Source organism: Crocodylus porosus, unplaced genomic scaffold (genome assembly GCF_001723895.1).
Source record: "Crocodylus porosus isolate Cpor-Errol unplaced genomic scaffold, CroPor_comp1, whole genome shotgun sequence".
Classification (NCBI taxonomy): Eukaryota; Metazoa; Chordata; order Crocodylia; family Crocodylidae; genus Crocodylus; species Crocodylus porosus.
This window is the reverse complement of record NW_017728886.1, coordinates 28,289,774-28,306,716: the sequence shown is the minus strand read 5'-3', so window position 1 is coordinate 28,306,716 and position 16,943 is coordinate 28,289,774. Positions and strand designations below refer to the sequence as shown.

The window sequence follows — 16,943 nt, the reverse complement described above, 5'->3', positions numbered from 1 at the left end:
GAGCAGGAGGCATCTGATAACCTCCAGCCACAGCACAGTCCTGGCTGAGGAAAGTCTAGACCTGTAACATCTTTGAGAGGGCTGAGGCTTACTGGTTGCTATGGAGTTGTGAGGGTGAGAACAGGGGCTACCATCCCTGCAGTTTTCATCCCACTACACCTTAGCACACACACAGTCACACATGTCACGAGTTCTGCTTGTCAGCAGCCTGAGGTGCAGTTTCTCAGAAACCCCTGCACCTATCTCCTTGAAACTTGGCAGGCCTCATATCCTCAGAAGAAGGGGCTACCATCCCTGCTGTTTTCATTCAAATCTGCCAAAAAATGACAGTTATAGGTATTTCAGTGATTTCCCATTATAGTCAATGGCTGAATCTCTCCAAATCATTGCTGAATTTTCTGAAGCTGATTCAGCCGAATTGATTCAGGACTGTGATCCAAATCTCCTAATCAAATCACTGTCCTCCAAATTGGCCGAATCCGAATCGAATACTTCCCTATTCACACAGGCCTAATAATTAATGATGGGTGATTCATGGGAATTTTCTTTTTGTACTGCAGTGAATCTTCATGTGGTATTTGGGTGGTTCTTTCAAAAGTGTGATCTCCGTCTCTGGAGGAGTGTCCCTGTTGGGTGAAGACCCTTTTGAGATTTGTGAGGTAGTGATCATGGGTCTTCTCCTCAGTGCAAATTCAGTGGTATCAGAGAGCTAATGTTGGTGCATTGTCTACCCACTAGATTTGAAGGATTTTCCTCAGGCACAATTGATGGTACATAGTCCCAATACCATTGTAATCTAGTCTGGCTGTGCTCTTCATGTTTCAACCTTCACAGCTCAGTCCTGGCTCTCAGTACGAATTTGAGTCCAAAGTTGTATGACTATAAAGTGTATGCAGAATAGGTAGCAGCTCTTACAGGCTAACCTGTTCTAACAGTGCCAGACCAAATGTGGAGTGCTCCTGCCTAGATTAGTCACACGCTTACTGATTTATTACCCTCTAGGTGCATGTGCATAGCTTCCATTACCACTAACACACAAAATGAGGGGAGGATGTACTCTTAAGCCACTGCTGCTGACATCCACTTACCTCCTGATCATTATCTCCCTGGTGACTCCATTGCTCTGCATCACCTACTCCTTAAGTGTTTTACTGTCATTATTGGCTTGCTTCTCACCTTGAGTAGTCATTTGCACCTGTGTAAAGTGAGTGCAAAGTGAACTTACACCTATGTTTCACAGGTGCAAATGATTACACAAGGCAGTGGAAGCCCAGACCCTGCACTGAAGCCACCCTGGCTAGAAGTTGTATGTTTGTTGAAGCACAGAGCTTCTGTAGCAGGCAGGTGATGGAATTCCCCAATGTGAAAGCCTAATGGATGTGCCATGGAGGTAAGCTGAGGGGAGAAAAGAGAATGAGGAAAGGAGAGACAGAATTCTTTTGCTTTAGCAAAGATTTGGGTTTAGGTTTGCTATGTACAATGGGAAGGAGTTAATGTTATATTTGGTATTTTGCTGCAATGAAGGGAAGTAAAGTTGCAAATGAAATATAGTCTAAAGGAGAATGCAAACTTGAAAAGGTGCATAAAAAGCATAGCTGCTCCTAACAGCTAAATACATAGTAGTTTGTTGCTGAAGGGAACAAATGGATCTCTCCTTCCTCATCAGTGTTATACTACTGAGGAAAAAATAAACTATTGAAAGTCCATCCAGTGGGAAAGAGGTGACAGGCACTTTTTTTATGCGGAGCAAGCTAATTTAGAATATATGGCTGCTGTTTTTTAATTTGACAAAATAAATACATGGATAAGAGGTTAGTCAAAGTCAAATAAGTCTCTTAATAGTAATGTGTACATAAAGAATAAGACTTGGTCATTCTTACATGGAAAATTTGCATATGTTCATAATAATTTTAAACAAAAAAATAAGGAAAATGAAAATAAAAGGGTTATGCCTCCACCTGAGTAGTAAAACTTTTGGCTCTGCTGTTTTTTTCAGTTAGAAGCAGAATAATCATTTATTTAAGGGAAATGCAGTGGGCTTTTTCCTCAAACACTGGGATAATCAAATAACAGGAGACCACTCCTTTGTTTATTGTTCCAATCAATTTTCAGACACTGTTCTCCTTTAAGTTTTTTGCAGGCCCATTGCTTGTTCATGTCGTGCCCTTGGCTTTCTGTTCTGCCTCTTTCAGACAACAAATTTTAACAGAGAGCTATCAGTGAGATCTCTCCTTCTGCATGTGCCTCTTTTGGGCAGAGTTTGCTATTGTTTCAGCCATCTGGTTCTATAATAGACCTTTGCTGTTTCTTATATTTATCCCAAATAAAAGACAGATGCTACATCCACAAGTTTCAGTGAGGTTTCACCCAGCCCAAAACACCTCCATCTCAACTTCAGCCATTATTCTGAAAGAACCTAAATTGGTGCTGAAACAACTCATGCAAGATAAAAAGGAAAAATAAACAACAAAATGCTCAATCTTAAATAGTTACATATTTATATTTACATATTTGTATAGTGTCTCTTTATAAAGAGACATTCTTTATAATGTCTCTTTAAGATTTAAAGACAATCTTATGTGACCAACCCACACCATTCTATTCCCAACCAAATGCTGGTGAAAATGTACTATAATATAAAGATACTAATCTTTAAACTAGTGTGCTTTAAACTAGCTTTGCTGGGGGATGGGGCCACAGGGGAACACGAGGACACTTCCCAGCCAAGACAGGTGATAAGCACAAGAAGTACCCAGGTAAGTGACAGGGGTCCAGACAGTCCTGGGATCGGGGGGAGGTGCATGCACCCATAGGAGGCCTTAAATGTCTCTACACTAATGCTCATAGTATGGGGAACAAGCAGGAGGAACTTGCCCTCCTGATAGCTAACACAAACTCAGACATAGTGGGGCTCACTGAAACCTGATGGGATTCAACCCATGATTGGGCAGTAAACATCAAGGGCTACAGACTGTTCAGGTGAGATAGAAAGGGGAGGAAAGGTGGGGGTGTGGCGCCCTACATCAAAAAGCAATACATGTCCTTACCAAACAGCACTGGGTCAGAGGAGGGGAAGACTGAAGTGCTCTGGGTTAGAATACAAGGGGGCCGCGGGGAAAGGGACTTAATGGTGGGTGTCTACTATCGACCACCCAACCAGGGGGAAGAGCTGGACTGGGAATTCTCAGATCAGCTTCCGGAGGCAGTTAAGTCAAGGGATGTGGTCATCATGGGTGACCTAAACTACCTGGACATCTGCTGGGAGGAGCAGTCAGCCAGGTATGACTGCTCAAGTAGGTTCCTAGTTGAGATACAGGACCTCCACCTAACTCAGGAGGTGCACAATCCCATCAGGGGAAATGCCTTGCTGGACCTGGTCCTGGCCACAGGCAATGACCTGGTGAGGGGACTGTGAGTGCTCGACCACCTGGGCGATAATGATCATCGCCTACTGGAATTCACCATCCAGCGCAGGGTGTCAAAGGCCTGCAGCAAGGCAGCAGCCCTTGACTTCAGGAGGGCTGATGTCAATGAGTTAAGGAGATTAGTCAGGGAGGCACTGAGGTCCTGGAGGGTAGGGGAGTTGAGAATCTAAGATGAGTGGTCGTTCCTTAAGAAGACGATACTCCGAGCCCAAAGGGTGACAGTCCAAATGCAAATCAAAGGGGGGAAAGAGTGCTCAACAGTCCCCATGGCTCACCAAAGGCATTCAGGAACATCTGAAAGCCAAAAATGAGTCATACATATGATGGAAGGTAGGGGCCATCACCAAGGAGGATTATACCTCTATTGCTTGGGACTGTAGGTGGGCTGTTAAGAAGGCTAAGGCAGAGACAGAACTAGGACTAGTGACCAGGATCAAAGATAGCAAGAAGTCCTTTTTTAAATACATAGGGATTAAAAAAGAAGGCACTGGGTAATGTGGGGCTCCTGCAGGACATGCTTGGCAATCTGGTGGTTGCACCAGATGATAAAGCTTACCTCTTTAACAAATTCTTTGCCTCCATTTTTCTGAGCAGGGACTGGGACATCCCTCCCCACTGGGATTCTGGATGGATTCAGGAGAGGCACCGCCAGGCCTAGGGTCAGAGAGGACCTTGTCAGGGAATGTCTGGTGGGGCTGGATGTGTTCAAATCAGCAGGTCCAGATGATCTCCACCCCAGGGTGCTGAAAGAATTGGCAGAGGTCATTGTGGGACCCTTGGCATGGCTTTACAAGCACTTGTGGTGCTCTGGTCAGGTGCTAGAGGACTGGAAAAGGGCCAATGTTGTTCCCATTTTCAGAAAAGGGAGGAAGGAGGACCCAGGAACCTATAGGCCTATTAGTCTTACCTTGGTCCTGGGGAAGCTTTTTGAGAAAATTATCAAGGAGCACATCTGCGAGGGACCAGCAGGGGAGATTATGCTTAGGGGCAAGCAACATGGGTTCATTAGGGGCAGGTCCTGTCAGACCAACCTGGTTGCCTTCTACAACCAGGTCACAAAATCCTTAGACACAGGTGTTGCAGTGGATGTAGTCTTTCTGGACTTCAGGAAGGCTTTCGACACAGTTTCACCCCATTCTCATTAAAAAATTAGGTGACTGTGGTGTCAATGCCTACACAGTCAGAAGGGTTGCAAATTGGCTGGAGGGCTGCACCCAGAGAGTGGTGATGGATGGGTCATTTTTGACTTGCAGGGATGTGGGCAGTGGGGTCCCCCAGGGCTTGGTTCTTGGACCCGCATTGTTCAACATCTTCATCAGCAGTTTGGACGAGGGGGTGAAAACCACCTTATTCAAATTTGCAGATGACACTAAGATGTGGGGAGAGGCGGGCATGCTAGAAGGGAGGGACAGGTTATAACTAGATCTGGACACGTTACAGGGGTGGGTGGATGAGAATAGGATGGGTTTCAATACTGACAAGTGCATGGTGATGCACCTGGGGAGGAAGAACCAGCACCATACTTACAGGCTGGGGAACTCCCTTCTCATCAGCACAGAGGCAGAAAAGGATCTTGGAGTCATTATTGATGCCAAAATGAACATGGGCTGCCAATATGGGGCTAACTGCACCTTGTCATGCATCCACAGATGCATCTCAGGCAGGTCCAAGGAGGTGATCCTCCCCCTTTATGCGACACTGGTCAGGCCGCAGTTGGAGTACTGCGTCCAGTTCTGGGCGCTGCACTTCAGGAGGGATGTGGACAGCATTGAGAGGATCAAGAGAAGGACCACTTGCATAATCAGCGGGCAGCAGGGTAGGCCCTACGAGGAGAGACTATGGGACCTGAACCTGTTCAGTCTCCACAAGAGAAGGCTGAGAGGGGATCTGGTGGCCATCTGTAAACTTGCCAAGGCAGACCAGCAGGCAATGGAAGAGTCCCTGTTCCCCCGAGCACTACTGGGAGTAACAAGGAATAATGGCCATAAGTTGACTGAGAATAGATTCAGACTAGATATCAAGAGGCGCTACTTCACTGTCAGGGCGGCTAGGATCTGGAACCAGCTTCCAAGGGAAGTGGTGCTCACTTCTACCCTGGGGGTCTTCAAAAGGAGGCTAGATAATTACCTAGCTGGGGTCATTTGACCCCAGCATCCTTTCCTGCCCATGGCAGGGGGTTGTACTTGATTATCTGCTCAGGTCTCTTCCGATCCTACCAACTATGAAACTATTACCACTGCTTCCTTCAGGATGGGGCACTAATTTCTCTCTGGGGAACTTAAATTTCTGCTATAATAAATATCACCTTATTAAGAACTTTGTGTTTTTTTGCCAGTATTGCTGTGCAACATAATGCTAGTGTCTTTGCCCAATGTGAAAGGACATACAATAGGCACAGGTAGGCTAAAACAGAAAATTCAAACAAGCATTTTTAACTGTGAAAAAAAGTATTTCACATTCTGCTTATTAGTGAAATGGTTTCCATTTCTCACTGACTTGTGCAGTAGTTTTGCAGTAATAAAAACTGCGTCCTACAAAACAACATAACTGGGACACAGGTGTGTGGATACCTTTATGAGTGTTACGTATAAGTTGTTACATTTGCCTGGGGATTGAGGAGGGAACAGTGGAACTGCTGGCAGGTACTGCTTTCTGAAGAAACAAGCGCTATTGTTCTATAAGCTTAACTCCTTAATCTTTTCAGAACAACACATGGTACCAGAAGTAGGGTGTGAATCAAGACAAAAAATGGAACATCTAAGAATTCCACAGGATTAAAAGCTGTTCAGCAATGCAACACAAAACTGGAAAAAATTTAAACTGAGCCATATATATGACAGCCAGTGGAGCTACAGAGAAGAAAGATTCAGTCAAGGTAGCTATTTTTTTTAAATATAGCAGGCCCAGAACCTACGTCTCTTTATAATAGCCTACAACTGTCAGAAGCGGAACAGAAAAGCTATGGCACAGTAATAAAAAGTTTGAGGAACTGTATACCCAAACAAAACCAAACCTTTGAATGGTATAATTTCCACATGAGACAGCAGAAAGAGTGTGAGACAATAGAGGAGTTTGTCAAAGTCCTCAGATTGCTGAGCCAGACGTGCAACTTTGGTGACCTAAAAGAGTCCATGATCAGAGATCAAATAGTATTGGGTATAAGGGATACAAGCCTCAGGAAGAGACTGCTAGAGGATCCTGAGCTTAATTTAAAAAGGCAGTTAGAATGTGCCAAACAACCGAGATAACAAATGTCAGGCTGCAGAAACTGGAGGAAAAAACAGAACAAACTGAACTAGATAGCATTACAAAATAGGATTTAAAAATTATGTATTAGTGCTGGATTATTATTTTCACTATCCTGAAATTGCGTTGCTTAAAAGCAAACCATGTCATAACTCACATCAAATCAATTTTTGCTAGACATGGGATTTCACAAATTGTGAGAACAGACAACGGACCTCAATTCAACTGTCTTGAGTCTAAAGAGTTTTCAAACAGATATGAATTCCATCACACTTCAAGTCCTAAATACCCACAATCCAACAGTCTGGTGGAAAATGGAGTACAAATAGTGAAGAAATTGTTGAAAAATGCTATAGATTCACACACTGATGTTTGCCTGTCACTCTTAAATTATAGAGCAACACCTATGAGATGTGGATTGTCCCCAGCAGAAATGCTATTTAACAGGAGATGCAAAACCAGGCTGCCAAATCTTGTGGATAACGCTCATCAGAATGAAAAGCAAGATGTGAAAACATTAAAAAAATTTATGAACTCAAAAATGGTACTATAACAGAGGTTCCAGGGAGTTACCACAACTACACAACAAAGATGTGCTTATTTCAGATGGATGAACATGGAAACAAAATGTTAGTTTCCTATCAAGTAGCTCCCAGATCCTATAAGGTAGTCACACCAAAAGAACAGGTGCTAAGATGGAACAGGTGACACTTTCAGCTCATAAAGGGAAGCAAAGAAGCAGCATCACAAGATTCACCAAAGGAAACAGAGCTAACATCAAAGCAACAAGAAATGACAGCGGAGATTGAAAATGACAGAAAAAGAGAGACATCTGAACAAGGAAACCAAACAAGACCTGAACCAATAAGGATTGAGAATACAGAGAAGCTAAGAAGATCACTTAGAGTTAAAAAGATAACACGAAGACTAATACAGACCTGTTAAAATGTGCTTTAACTACAGGTTGAACTAAACTGCCAATGTTAGTATTATATGGGGATATGTTGCATGTAAAGGGGTTAGATGTGTGGGTACTTTTAAGCGTGTTATGTGTAAGTTGTTATATTTGCCTGGAGATTGAGGAGGGAACAGCAGAACTGCCGGCAGGTACTGCTGCTAAGTAAACAAGCTTTGTCCTTCTACAAGCTTATCTCCTTAATCTTTGCAGAACAACACAACAGGCAGTTTAGCTGAAAATCAGGTGTCATGCAGATTTGGCTTGCTGGGTACACTGTGGAGCAGGGGTTGGCAACCTATGGTCTGCAGACTGAATGTAGCCCACAGATCCATTTTATCTGGCACATGAAGCTGGGGGTTTTCTGAGGTGCTGGTTGTAGCCATCTTGGCCTAAGGATGTAGGCAGACGGGCAAGGCTTCACTTATGCAGCGGAGAGAGGGATTAGTGACTGTGGTTTCAGTGGTGGTGACCAGGTTGGAAGTGCACTATACTTGGAGCTAAGCTTCATTAAAGCCTCCCCCTGCTGCAAAACATTGCTAACCTACTCTAAATGGCCAAGATAGGACAGACTGTTGGGATTCCTGACATGTAAAGCTTCACATTTCTGTTGGTCAATGAAAAGTCCCTCCTCCCTGATTGTGTGTACCCAGTAAATTATGATTTTGAAACAACTCAGCCCAGGAGAAGCCATACTGGGTCAGACCACAGGTCCATCTAGCCCAGCATCCTGTATCACATTGTGACAGAGAGTAAATACAAAGGAGGTGAGTACTTATGCAGGATCTAGCCAGGCTGATCTGTTCCCTCTCCCTCTTCCTTTATAGCTTCCAGCTTGTAGAGGCTTAGGAAGTCTTAATTTGGAGGTTGTGGCTCTGTTATGTGTAATATTCACTAATGGACCTAACCTGCATTAATTTGTCCAACTCATCGCCTCTGCAACATCTTGTAGCAATGAGTTTCACAAGTTAATTGCATGCTGTGAAAAAAAAAGTTCCTTTTATTTGTTTTAAGTTCAATTTTCTTCCATTGGTTCATGTTCCATAAGTACATTGCAACCACACTAAGCGTGTCAGAGATTATTAGCACAGGTATCAGTTTCTGTTAAAAGCTTTTGGCTTACCTCCACCTATAACACACGGGAGAGAGAGGCATACCCTGCAATACCAGCTCCATTAGCTTTTCAAATGTGGCTGGTACACTGCAGAAGCTGAAGACCATAAGACTGTCCTGCTGTGACAGCAGTTTTTACCCTCAGTTCTTTGGATCCACTTCCACTTGCCAACACCCCCATTTTAGATCCTTTGTGGAAAACTAGACTAAACCTATCACAACATCCAAAGCATCATCTGTTTATATTAAAGGCTAAAAAGTCCCCTAAATGGACATTCTCTACAGCTCATATGGAGTCTGGTGATACCACAATTTTTTTCTGAACCACTACTTGGATTAAACCCAAGGGCTGACTGGAGTCTGTTATATCTTCCTGATGGATATCATTTTCTGGAAAGCTACCACAGAATTTAGCTATTAGTGGTATGGTTGCTGCCCTCAGAGGCCTGACAACTTGTGCACTCTAAAACAATTACCAGCAAATCATTTCTTTCACCTGGACTAAATCTTTAAAGAGACTTTCCAAAGGCTGAATATGCAAGGCACAGGTTCCTGGCTATTACTCCACTGCTAGCCAAAACAAAATCCAAACTGATTATTAGCTCATCCATGCCCGCAGCTATCCAAATTTTTCTTGCTTAAATTCCGGGTGTCCAGTTTGCAAACCCAATTTCCCCACTTTCTGGATAGGTCCTCATTCCCCAGTTCTAGTCTCTATTTGAGACAATTAGGTGGTTCAGTTTTGGATCTCCTATCTGTTAACTTTTGTAGCATGTCTTGGCTAATAACAGTTATGTTTGAACAAATGTCCATTATTCATGTGCACTTCACGGATCCTGTTACACCTTCAAACCATTCTTCAGGTTTAATTGCATAGCCCATAACCAATACTATGGGGTCAATTTTTGCACCTCTGAGCTTTACTCTTTCAGCCTAGTATTCCCCCATTTTCCAAACTAGAAGAGGAGCTCTTGCTAAGTGCTTGTGATGCTCCATCCTAGCCAAGCTTGTATTTATAGTATGTTGTATTTTTACAGCCACCTTTTTCACAGTACCAGCACTTAACTGAAATCCTCATAGTTATTTCCTACTTCCCTTGTTCTACAGACCACGTTTATCATTTTTTGTAACTGTTCAAAAATGTCACAAGTAAAATCTCTTTTTCCCTGTTATACATTAGTCACGGTGTTGTACTGGTCCCAGGGCACTTGGCTTCCATCTTCCTCAACAGTAGTATAAAAGTGATGTTGTAGCCGTGACGGGGGCAGAAATTATGTGAGGGGCAAAGATTTCTTAGGGTGATATTTTATATTAGACTCAATAGTAGCTGCTGCCCTTTCTTTCTGGCCAACTGTAAAGAAGGACTTGAGTTTTGTGGTAAAGTTCTTAGTCCCTGGGGGTGTCTTTCACAGGTTTGCCAACTGTCTGCAAATTTACGGGCACTCTGTAAATAACCAGGATGAAAATGCCCGTCCATAAATTCCATAAAAAATTAGCACCAGCCATAAATCATGAAACTAAAATGGGCTCTGTAAAATCAGTTTCATAAAAGCAGAGTGCAGAATCTCCATGGTTAGACAACAAGCCGGTGGCATTTTTAAGGCACAGATGGAGCACAGAAATGCTACCTGGTGTCTGAGCAGGAGCATAGCACCCCGAAGGTCGCTCATCTCAGGTCATTGAGGTGTTGGTGCTGCTCTTGGTGCTGTCTCCTGTTTGGCTGGCAAATAGTCATTTTTCTTTGGGGTCTGTGCTGGGATTGGAGGAGTGGGGCTGTTAGGGGTAAAGCTGAGGGGCGGGCTGGGGGCGGCTCCATGGTGCAGGTATCAGATGTGGGTGTGAAGGCAGCATGGCATGGGAGTGAACAGGGGAACCCTGGAGAGGCAGCATGGTGTAAAGCCACTCCTGCAGTCAAGTAGGATTACCAACCCAAGACATTTTTTTACCTATCATCTTCCAGTTTTTTTTAGTATAGTGTGAACTGTGCCCTTGTCCAGGGTAGGCAGAAGGGTTACAGTTAAAGTATGTAAAACATATGTCAATAACAAAGTTTGATTGTCAGTAAAAAACTTTGCAGATTGTCAGTAAAAATAAAATAACTTGAGTCGTCAACCCTGCTCTTTTGCCTCCTTTGGCTGAGCTGGATGTTCAAGTCCATATATAGGTCAACATCTATAAACTATTCCATTGCCAATGTACTTGATCCCAGATGTGCCAGGAACACAAGTCTCCACAAGCTATCTGCCAAGCTTACTGCATTTCTGTCTCATTCTAGCTTTTAGCTGGGCAATAGATAGTTCAGGTTGACTGATCATGGTCCAAGCATGTTTGTGGGGTCATGCAGGCCTGGATAACTTAGATTTTTCTTTGGGAGTATGTTTTGCAGTGCCACCAGAGCTAGGCTGCCAGAACCACCCTGCCCACAACTTCCTATCCATCTGGCCAGCTATCCGTCTGGGTGCTAATGCTGGACTTGGTCAAATAAGTATCCCAGAGAATTTTTCCTCTGGTTTTGCATTATTTGTGCTATTAGAATCCATCTTCTCTCCAGGTTTATGTGGGGTAGGATAGAGAACTATTATAAATAGCCAGTCCTGAGGCCTCTGGCTGTCCCAATTCCATATTGAAATGGCTGGCTGTCTTCTCCTGTGGCTTGCTGCCCTTTGCTTTCTCAGCTCCTTAATTTCTTCTTCCAATTCATCTCCCTCAGTAAATGCCAAGAGCCTTCCTGATCTCCCCTGTTTTATAGAAAATCTTCTGGTCTATGGCAGCCTAATTGCTGGTTAGCTCATTGATTGGTTTTGCTTTGAAACTGGGAATGTTGTAAAGGGACTGTCTGGTCACTTTGTAACTGCTGCTCCAAAAGAGATTTCATCTTTGTCTGCAAGTCATCTCTCTCAGCCCTTTCTAAGTAACTTTCTGGGGCTTTATTTCCTTTTCCTTTTTGAGTTCCGCCAGCACTTCCATTATTGAGTCCAGCTTGGTTCAGCACAAATATCAGCTCATAATTTCTCTCCTTGGAAGCTGAATCCTGCTCCTGACAGCAGTGTTACCATTTTATGACCTGGGTGGTTTGCCAAAATTCAGAGTACTGCAGGTTGTTTGGGTTAGGAAGAAAAATTGATAATGGAACCCTGTGACGCTGATACACTCCTGTTTCTTTTCAGGAAAAGAACAACGATCCTGTTCCCTGACCAGAGGAGCAATCAAACAGGAGGAGAGAGTTCCAACCCTTTTCCAGCCAACGGCCAAGCAAGGTGGTGTCCTCTCACTTTCTCACTTTCTCACTCTCTTGACTTCTCTCAGGACCACTCTCCTAGTTCCATACCCTTGGCATTATGCATCTCTCCCCCTCTCTTTGCTTCTTTGTTCTGTTCTGTCCCTCTTCCACAGATATATGAAACAATTTTCCACAAACTCTTCCTTTTACATAATCCTTGCGTGAAACTTCATTGTGGGTAATGAGTCATGTTGGCATCTTGAGAAGCTGCTACAGTTTCAATTATCTGATTCCATAAAGAGTTAGATATTTATCCTAATGGCAGGGCAGCTACTATATTCCCTACTGTCTTGATTCAACTCATCGTCATAATGCCTGGATGTCTGTAGAAGACTTGCTGTTTTGTCTGATTTCTAATATTCCTTTAAGGAACAGGACTGCTTAATTTTTATGTTATGAACATTCATGGAGCCTTTTATATCAGCACAGACCAGTAAGAACTGACATTTCTTCCACTTCATGGGCCTTCATAATGAACTCAGTCTAGAGCAGGGGGTGGCCACCCTGTGGCACAGGTGCCACAAGTGGCATGGGTAGCCTCTGTATGACACATAGCAGACAGTGGGAGATAGGGCAGGAAACAGAAAGCAGAGCACCGGATCAGACAGGATGCTCAGAGCATGAAGAACTAGAAGAACTAGAGAAGGTCCAGAGAAGGGCAGCAAGGATGATTAGTGGTACTGAGGGGCTTCCACATGAGGAGAGACTAAGAAACCTAGGCCTATTCAGTTTAGAAAAGGCATGCTTGAGGGGCGACATGATAAAGGTCTACAGAATATTAAATGGTGAAGAGAAAGTAAATAGGGATTTATTGTTTACTCTCTCACAATACAAGAACTAGGGGTCATAAAATGAAAAGAACAAAAGGAAGTTCTTTTTTCACACAGCGTGTAATTGAAGTGTGGAACTCATTGCTACCCAGTGTTGTGGAAGCTGATAGTTTAGATAGCTTCCCGACAAGGGATTGGACAAATTCTTGGAGGAAAGGGGCTTCAGTAGCGATAGAGCATGAGAGTTACAACTTCCTAGACCTTAAAAGCTGGAGGGCACAAGTGAAAGGGTGGAAAAAACCCCTGGTCATCCTCAGTTTACTTTTCTTTCGGCATTCACTTTCTACCAGTGTGTGACACAAGATACTGGGCAAGATGGACCTATGGTCTGACACAGTAAATGGCAATACTTATGTTCTTATAAAGCAAATAGCAGAGCAGCAGATCAAGCAGGGGAAAGGGATCAGGGTGGCACTCTGGGAGGGTACAGGGCTAATCTGCAGTAGGCCTGCCAAAAATGATTGGTCCCCACTGGTCTAGAGCATGCAGTTAGAGGTATGTCCACAGAAACAAATTGCTGCCACCAATCAAGAACTGTTGATAACTTCAGTAGATGGTAAAAGTAATGAATGGGCCTGGAGCCTAGACCAGCTGCCCCATTCAGAGGGGAGGACACTGAAATAGATTTAGCAAAGCAGTGTATGGAAGGCTGTATTGCAGTTGCCTGTGCAGTACCTGTTCAGTGGACAATAAATAGAGTGCTTTGATGCTCTGATAATGAGGTTAGTCACTCAGGCATTCTCACCAGCACTAGAGGATAATATAAAGGACCAGAGGTGATACAGGGAGGGGTAGACCTGGAGAAGGTCTGGACCAAAGCTTTCTGCTTTGTAATTCCAATGGAATGAGCTCAAAACCTTTTCAGATTATCCATTTAAAAACACTTCTGTTAACCTTTTTTCCATCAATTTGCTTATAGATTAATTTTATAAGCTTTCCATAGGGGAAAAATTGATAATGAGACCCAAATTATTTCTCTTGCAAAAATGACCAAGTTACAGTGGAAAAACCTGGTTCAGCCACATAAAGATGTGATAGCTATAAAAACAAATGTAGGGACTTCCACAGCTTCCCACCTGCAGCAGCTAATTGAAAAGGTCTCTTAAGCCAGACCCAGTCCTTTAAGCCCTAGGAGTGGGAGGCTTCATGTCCCTAGCAAGATGGGATTCAGGGTCCAGGTCTAGGATCATCTACTGTTGCCTCCAAGTGGCAACAGTGCTAGGGAGAGAAGAAGCTGAAAGCACCGTCCCCTTTTGCAGTTGTGTGAAAAGTAAAAGGTGTCCCATGTATAAAACCAGCAGCGTTATAAAAAAAGATCTGGTGATATGGTCAAGTGAAATAAGAGTCACTGAGATCTCAGAGGTCTTTTAAAAAGTGTGATTGTGGTGGGACATCTACCCTCAGGGCTATGGGAGATACAGCATTCCTAGCCTTCATCTGAAGTTTCAGTGCAGTCTCACATATCCCACCCTCCAAACCCTCAGTATCTCTGAATTCAGACAGCTCTTCCCAGTTGCTCCTTTAGCTTTTACCACAGCTTGGTGGTGTATTTCGGGATCCACCCCCCTTAGAGCATGGAATCATATTCCTGGCCATGCAATGCTACAGCAGATGCCTACTATGCTCCAGGGAAGCTCTGCCGCTAAGCTTTGATTTAACACAAGAATTGTATGTTAGCCCCTCTCAATTATCGTAGCATCATAGTAAAGAAGGACTGGAAGGGACCTTGCAAGGTCATCTAGTCCAGCTGCCTGCTCAAGGCAGTATCATTCCTGACTAAACCATCCTGGCCAAGTGCTTATTTAACCTGCTTTTGGAAATTGCCAAATATGGAGAGTCCACAAGTGATTCCACAAGGTAGCTTGGTCCAATGCCTGACCACCCTCATAGTCAGAAAGTTCCTCCTAATCTCCAACCTAAATTTCCTCTGAGGAAGTTTGAGTCTACTGCTCCTAGTCCTGTCCACTAACACCAAAGGGAAAAACCTTTCTTCACCCACTCTATAACCCTCTTCAGGTATTTGAAGACAGTTAACAAATCTGCCCACCTCAGTCTCCTCTTCTCCAGACTAAATAACTAACTGGTCAGAGGAAGAGGTGTGTCCTCGTATCCCATACCATGATAACCCGTGGCTGATGTGGGGAGCTGGACAGAAAATGGTCTTATTCCAAATCAATGCTATTCTCTATGTTGATACCAAACTAATCAGAAATGTTCAGGTGCCCTGAGATAGCAGATAGTGTCAAAGACCAAAGTCCCACAGACTTTGATTCCTCAGTGGGACTGAGAGTCAGATGCTGACTCCATCTGTTTACAGGAAAACTCTCAGTAGAAACTTAAGCAGAATTTTCTGCTAAACTGCAGTGCTGTAGCTGCACCCCTTTACGATTCTTGCTTCACTCAAACTTCAAAACCAGCTGCCTGGGAGAAAAAGCAGCATTTCTATTTAAGCAGAATTCGGGAAGTTAGTTTACTTCATGGATCATTATAATTTACCAATTTCCTGCTAATCTCTGTTCACTCCACAGGTGTTAATGACCCTCTCTCCTTTTTAATAGTTTTGATGTTCCACTATAACCTTTCTTCTGTAATTTTGCTGTCTGTTAGCCATTCCTGGTAACATCTCTCATCTGTTTCATAGCTCTGTAGATGGTTGCTAGTTCTACCTAAACCTTAAACTCAGGTGAGCATTAACTTAGGTGTGGACATAACTGACAGTGAAGTATTGGATAGACGCTGAAGTCAAGATGCTTAAGGAGGCTAGATCTTGTTTTACTAAGCTGAATAAGAGAAGTATATTTAACTATGATGACAATAATACTATGATGCCAATAAAACCAATGAAGCAATATCATTTTACTATTTGTTGTGGGTTTTTTTAAGTTAAAATATGATCTATCTTCAAATTAGTGCACATTCCATAAAGTTACATTTGTTTTTGCTTTAATCTTAAACTGAATAATATAGTGCTAGGCCCCAACATATTAGTAAAGCTTCTAGTTTCTCTTTAATTGGAGAAAAATGTGTGTTGATGCACCACACCACCTTCACCCTCCCCCACTTTCAAAATCCTGGATCCACCTATGGGGGCTGCACCCAGAAACCTACCTCTGGATTAATGGAAATAGGCTGTAATAGTTTTAAAAGGCCCAGTGTAGCCTCCAATTTTGTGCCTGCCAACAATTGTACTTATTTATAAGTGTGGGTTTATTGCATAGCACTTAGATAGCAGTTGTTGTACAATTGTTTCTGGTAATTCTCCCAATGAATTTGATGCTGCAGGAACTCAGACAGAGGTATGATCTCAGCTCTGAAAATGCAGGTGACAGCAAGATGTCTAAATGCTCTAAAATCAGCTGCCATTATTCACACCCTTAACATTGTAAGAGCTAATTGCAAGGCAACATTTTCAAGCTCGAGCCCATTACATGCCTGCAAGTACCTAATTCAAACATCATAAATCTAAACTCTTATGTAGCGTGGTCAATAATGCATGTGTGTGCTATGTGTGCATAGCATCAGACAGACCTGTATTTAACTCGTCAGAATAGAATCAGCTTCCATTAATCATTTCAGTATGAAATCTATGGTACCAATGGCTCTTCATTTAATAACTCAAAAAGCTTTTATTGGGGAGCTAAACAGCTCAATACCACTAATTAATTGTGTATCTTGGACAACTGAGATGGAAAGGTGGTTTTGGTACATTTCCCACTACCTTGATTTTCACATTTCTGGAACATGTTTCATCCTAATACTCATTAGTGCACAGAGAGAAGAGCTGGAAAGGTACAGTAGAAGCACCACATTCCTGAAATATGATTTGAGATTTGTATTGGATCTGTGCTGCTTGCCAGAAATTCAAACTCTGGCAAATAACTTAGCCTTTCTAGGCTTGTTGCCCAATAGGCTGAGTGAAAAAACCAGCAAATCTAAAAATCTGCCAGTATTTATGTACCAGTGTGTGAATCAATTGTTTTATTGCAGAGTGAAAGTGACATCAGAGTGAAGGAAAAGGATGGAAAATTCATGAATCCAGGGAATAAATATGAAGCATTTCAATGTTAACATTAAAAAACCTTGCAGTATTTTAA

The 16,943-nt window shown here is 43.0% G+C and overlaps 1 long non-coding RNA gene across 1 annotated transcript; it reads left to right on the top strand.

Moving 5' to 3' along the window:
* Window positions 1-5,128: 5,128 nt before the first annotated feature.
* On the top strand, window positions 5,129-16,892 carry LOC109307544. Its single transcript, XR_002100294.1, has 4 exons — window positions 5,129-5,241; window positions 6,130-6,300; window positions 11,907-11,996; window positions 16,837-16,892. It is a non-coding gene; the product is annotated as an uncharacterized LOC109307544 (long non-coding RNA).
* The last annotated feature ends 51 nt before the right edge of the window (window positions 16,893-16,943 follow it).